Here is a 6,000-nt window from a genome sequence, read left to right as displayed (position 1 = left end):
TATGACTTAACTTTTACAACGTTATGTAATTTATTTTAATGGTATTTCACTTATTGAGAAAGACATAATGGTTGTGGTATTGGCTTGACACCAGTTGACAAGGATTCAATTCCTTCCTTCCTTATTGTATTTTATTTTTAAAAACTTTGTTTCTAAAAAAAAAACAGCAAAAAAAACCCTTTCTTTCTTCCTTCCTTCCTTTCTTTCCCACACTGCACGACTTGTAGGATCTTAGTTCCCCAACCAGGGATTGAACCTGGGCCCCAGCAGTGAAAGCACTGAGTCCTAACCACTGCACTGCCAGGGAATTCCCTCTCCTTCTCTGATTTACAAAACCAGGGTAATAAATAGACTGCAAAGAGTCTTTTTTTTCTTTTGGCTGCACCATGTGGCTTGCGGGATCTCAGCTCCCTGACCAGGGATTGAACCCTGGGCCACAGCAGTGAAAGCTGGGACTCCTAACCACTAGGCCACCAGGAAACTCCCCAAAGAGTTTTCTTTTTAGGAGACTGTTTTCAATAATGCTTGTTATTGGTGTAAGGACAAGAATTAAAAGAAAGTATAGAATAGATGCTAGTTCGGGTTTGTATAGCCAAAGAACGAAACCGAAGCTGAGATTGACGCAGCTCAAGTTTTATTCTGTGGCCAAGGAATGGAGAAGTGGGAACTTAGTTCACAGATCACCTTGCCCATGTGGTGAGAGGGATTTGATTTTAAAGAGTAAAGACAAAGGCAGGAGGAGTGAGGCTAATGATGGGGAGCACATGCATTAGTCTAGGGAAGGGGCAGCACTTCCCTGGAAAGGGGAGCCACACCCTTTTTATCCTTTCTTGGTCCATATCTTCCAGTTAGGGCCACCAGTAGGTGTGTCATCTAGTAGCCAATGTAGTAAACTCAGCAGAATGAGACTGAGGGTCTGTCGGAGGTCAGATTCGTTGCCACCTTTGTTCCAGCTGGTTCTATCTGGTGTTTATCTCTTCCTATAGCTTCCTTCTTCTGTCTCCAGACCCTGTGACTTAAAGATACATGTTAATTCCTGTTCAAGCAGGGATTGGTGGGTTTTGAGCAAAGAACTGGCACAGCTCTGACAACAAAATCCCCCCTTTTCTGTTACTGCTCCTCATTCTTGAGGGGTGCTGAAGGGCAATGCTCTGCCTTCTGAAGCTGCTTCCTTCTGAACATGGGCATAGTTTTCCCCTGGATTAGAGGAGCAGAACTGTTCCCTGTGTTGCCTAAAATATGTCTGGTGGTCACCAGGCTGTAGTCCCAGTTGCTTGTACCCTTGTGTTTGTGTCATCTGAAGTTTGCTGGCTTCAAGCCCTTTGCTAACGAAGTTGACAAGGCAGTTAAGGAGGCAAGGCCCGAAGATGAACAGGAGGTTGATAGCAGTTAGTGGGCCAGGAAATGAAGGAAACCAGGTTAAGCTAGGGAGGCTCTGTTTGACGGTATTCCAGATGGAGCTTGGATCTGGACTTTGTGTGTTTATCTGTGTTACCACTGAGCTTGCTCATATATCTCTCTTATGTTGACCTCAATCTGACCAGAGTTATTGAGATACATGCAGCAGGTTTCATTCATAACTGCATAGACTCCCCTTGCTCAGCCAGGAGGTCGTCAAGGGCTTGCCTATTGTTAAGAACAACATTTGCTAGTGAGTCCAGAGAAGTACAGAGTCCTTGTAAGGCATCCCCTGTATTTTTAGACAAGTCCTCAAGGGCCCCTGTGAGATTTTGTAGCGTGATTTCGTGGTATGCGAAACCTCCTCAGGAGGCCGCCAGTCCAAGAGCAATCCCTACTCCTGCCAGAGTGAGTTCTATTGCCCTTGTATCTGGGGGCTGGGTGACATTATGAATGGTTATACCTAGGTTCCTCGAACTTAGCTGGCCTAGCATGCATTGTGCACAAATTGGGCATTATCTAAGCAAGGGCAGGCTAGAGCCCACCCTGGAAAAGGGAAGGCGTTGGGGTTGTTCTGATGCGGCAGCTGGTTTACTCTCGGGCCACAAAGGAACAGGTACCCAGGGGGCGTGCATGCCTGGTGCACCTCTGAGGAACTGAACCACCTCTGTAAGTGGGTAGCCCAAGAGGGGGTGCCCTTGCAGTGTGGGGAGAGAAGCCCACCTGCATAGCAGGGGTCACTGGGGGATTCTGGACCTAATGGCTTTTCCCCAGACCTCAGGAGGGCCACTTACTAAACCCCAGACAACTGGTGTCTTCCCTCCCCAGTAAATACATCTCCCATCTGGTCCCTGTGTGTATTCATTGAGTCAGTGCAGAGGGCACCAATGGGTGAGATTTCCATAGGAGTCAGTCCCGGGGCACTTAAATTGTGGGGTAATGGAAGAAGCAGTGATCAGAGTCCAGAGCAGCCCCCGGTGTTATCGCAAGTCCCTCCCTTTGGTAAGGGCTGCTGACGGGCAGTGGCAGCGAGACACAGACTGGTTAGAGTGATGGCACTTTAGAGTGAGGGCTTTGTATTTGTTAGAGATGTTAGTGCAAGGGGTGAGGTCCAAGCAGGGAAGCTGCATTATGGATGGGATACGAACTTCAAGTGGGGAAGGTTCAGCAGACTCGTTAGCCAAGGTGAGAGTGAGGCTGTCATTCTTAGGGGTAAAATGTAATACCTTTAATCCATAGGCATCACTTTGTGGTTGGGGGTGACAGACCAGCACTGGGATAGACTTTGTCCACGGGCTATAATCCGTGAGAAATTTACTATTGCACTGAGTTCCCATTCCATGTGGACAGTTGTAAGAGAGCAGAGAAGATAAGAAAAAATAGACAATAATGGCTACTCATCCTGCTTCCAACGTTAATGTCCCTGATATCCAGCATGGACAGAGGAGATTTCTGCCAGAGGGAGGGAGTTTGGCAGAACAGCAGGAGCCAAGTAAGGCAATAGCAATGACAAGGCCAACTACTAAGCCTGCCCACCGCATTACTTATCTATTGGTAAGTTAGGCCTTTTGAAAAGTAACTTAAGGTCTGTGACAGGTTCATAGGCGCTTTGAGTGGATGGCTCAGTAACTTCTTCCTTCGGTGTAGGTGCTGTTTTCACTCTGGTATGGTGGGCCCATGGAGTTATACCCTGTAACTGTAAAGCAGAATAAGTAGTCCAGATTACTAGATAAGGTCCTGTCCACTTGGGGTCTAACTGGTCTTGTGGATTTCCAGCCTTCCAGGTTTTCAAATAAATCAATTTTCAGGGGAGAAAGGATGTAAAACCCTGTCTAAAGGGGAAGGCAGTTCCGGATTCCCGTAGGCATGTAAAGCTTTGATTATTTCCCCTGTCTGTAAGGTATATTTCTGCCGGTCCATATCCTTAAGATTGGTCTTGGAGCCGGGTCCTTCAGGAATGGGCCTCATGTACATGGGCTCATATGGACTTAACCTGAGCTTTCCTTTAGGGGCTATTCGCAGTCTCAAAAGTGCTGTGGGGAGAAGGGAGATCCAGGGTTGATGACTGTCTTGACATGGTTTGGCTAAGTTTCTTTTGAGGGTTTGATTTATTCTGCTTTTCTTTTTTTTTTTTTTTTAAGATGCTGGGGGTAGGAGTTTATTAATTTATTATTTTTGCTGTGTTGGGTCTTTGTCTCTGTGCGAGGGCCCTCCCAAGTTGTGGCAAGTGGGGGCCACTCTTCATCGTGGTGCGCAGGCCTCTCACTATCGCAGCCTCACCCATTGAAGACGCGCAGGCTCAGTAGCTGTGGCCCACGGGCCCAGCCGCTCTGTGGCATGTGGGACCCTCCCAGACCAGGGCTCGAACCCGTGTCCCTTGCATTAGCAGGCAGACTCCCAACCACTGTGCCACCAGGGAAGACCTATTCTGCTTTTCTTGAGGATTGTCATCTCCAAGTGGAGTGTAAACCCCATTTAATTCCTAGAGCTCTAGCGACTCCCTTAGTCATTTGGGAAACAAAGGCAGGCCCACTGTCATTCTGGATGGACTTAGGGAGCCCAAACTGAGGGATTATTTCCTTGAACAGGGCCTTAGAGACCTCCCAGGCAATCTCAGTTCAGGTGGGGAATGCTTCCATCCAGCCGGAGAAGGTGTCAGTCAAAACCAGCAAGTATCTAAAACTTCCTTGTGTCCAGGGCGTTACTGTAAAATCAGGTTGCCAGTCTTGACCTGGATATGTGCCTCTATGCTGGGTGGGGGTCACTCCCTTGACCTTGGTTGGGGGTTTGTGTTGGCCTTATTCTGGAGGCAGATAGGGCAAGCTTCAACCACCTGTTTAAGGAGACTACGGAAATTGGGGGCAGTCATGGATTTGATGAGCCATTAAAAAATATATATATTTATTTGGCTGTGCTGGGACTTAGTTGTGGCACGTGGGATCTTCTTTGCAACGTGCAGGATCTTTAGCTGCAGCATGAGAACTCTTAGTTGCAGCATGTGGGATCTAGTTCCCTGACAGGGATCAAACCCAGGCCCCCTGCACTGGGAGCACAGAGTCTTAGCCAGTGGCCCACCAGGGAAATCCCTGATGAGCCGTTGATATAGGGCCTCCTGCTCATAATGTGTCCTCTGGTGAGCTTCCAGGATGGCCTGCAGTGCAGTGGCTGATGAGGAACAGCTGCCCATGACTGTTAATCATCCACCTTGGGTATTCTGGGCTTTTCAGTGGTAAGGTTTTTGTCTCAGAGATAAATTGTAGCTCCCAATTTGTATAGTAAGTCTTTTCCTATTAGGGGAATTGGGCATTCTGGTACATATAAGAGTGAGATAACATTCTCCCTTTCAAATCGCACTCAAGGGGCTCTATAAAATTATGTTCCTGTGGCTTCCCTTCCACTCCCATTATCTTACATTTATCCTTGGTCATTCTGCCTTGTCGGGTGTTCAAGACTGAGTAGATGGCCCCTGTGTCGACTAGAAAGTGAACTAGAAAGTGTGTTTTACCCCCACAGTCAGGGTCAGCCAAGGCTTCTCCAAGGAGCCCCTGGGCCCCTTCAGTCCTCTTCTTCTTTCACGTGTGAGACCGGCAAGGATGAGCCTGGACACAGTGGTCCCTTTAGCTTCCTTCTGAGACGTCTGGGGCATCCCCCTCCCCGTGGCCCTCCTCCCTACGGACTGGCTTTGAGCCCTTCTCTCCACTGTGGGTGTGGTCTTCAATACCTGGGGTGACTCACTGATGTCACAGGGTCCCTCTGGGGGAGGCCCCATCATCACTGGGAGGTTGACTGACCCTGAATTACTGAAGCCAGAATACTGGCAGTTGGGTTCCGCTGGTCTAGTTTCCTTGGCATCTGCCTCCAGATCCTGGTTGTTGAACACCCGAAATGCTGACTCCACCCCAGGAAGAAGGTGTAGTGCGCCCTATCTCCAACTTCTGTAATTTTCTCCTAATGTCTGGGGCGCTCTGGGAAGTGAAATGGGACTTAAGAATGGCCTACCCTTCCACTGACTCCAGGTTCACCTCGTGTACCCACAAAGGCACTCCCTTAGGCATTCCAGGAAAGCCAAGGGGGTTTCCTTCAGTCCCTGGATGACTCCCTGAACCCTACTCCAATTTAAGGGTTTCTTCCCAGCCAACTGAATGCTCTTAAGAATCAAATCCCTGAAATGTGTGAGGTGCTGCTGACCATTTTCCACTTACTGGTCCCACCAAGGGTCCATGTAGGGAATGGCCTGGATTCAAGGCTGGTATAGAACCTGTCCTGCGTTATCTTGCTTGGTCTTATCAGCTTCTTCAGTTGCATTAGTTATAATCAGTGTCTTTTCTTCCACAGAGAATACGATGTTCAGGAGGGTTTGGACATCCACCCAAGTGTGGAAAGGAGTGTGGAATATTCCCCAGACTAAATTAAGGACCCCCTTGGTATCTTCTTTCAAACCCTTGGATTGATCCTTCCAGTTACACAGATCTGAGGAAGATAAGGGTACATGCAGTGGTCAGTCTGCCCTCTCCATTAAGGACCTCGGAAAGGGGGAATAGCCTATTGCTTCCAGGGGGCTGGTACTGAATGCCGCTATGGGTGTGAACTGGACTAGTCCCC

General features: G+C 48.4%; 1 protein-coding gene across 2 annotated transcripts in view; it reads right to left on the bottom strand.

The window, feature by feature from the left end:
- Window positions 1–250: 250 nt before the first annotated feature.
- Window positions 251–6,000, bottom strand: part of LOC113606619 (zinc finger protein 501-like) — a 41,604-nt gene continuing 35,854 nt past the window's right edge. Inside the window, exon 4 of one of the 2 annotated variants that reach the window (XR_003427636.1) lies at window positions 251–1,015. The gene's annotated coding sequence lies outside the window, so the exon portion shown is untranslated. Of the gene's footprint in view, window positions 1,016–2,983; window positions 3,095–6,000 lie in introns of those variants that run through there. The other variant, XR_003427639.1, reaches the window with a different exon arrangement.

This window comes from Aethalodelphis obliquidens, unplaced genomic scaffold (genome assembly GCF_003676395.1).
Source record: "Aethalodelphis obliquidens isolate GAN/ISIS:26980383/991018 unplaced genomic scaffold, ASM367639v1 scaffold44, whole genome shotgun sequence".
Taxonomy (NCBI): domain Eukaryota; kingdom Metazoa; phylum Chordata; class Mammalia; order Artiodactyla; family Delphinidae; genus Aethalodelphis; species Aethalodelphis obliquidens.
This window is presented reverse-complemented; position numbering and strand designations above follow the sequence as displayed.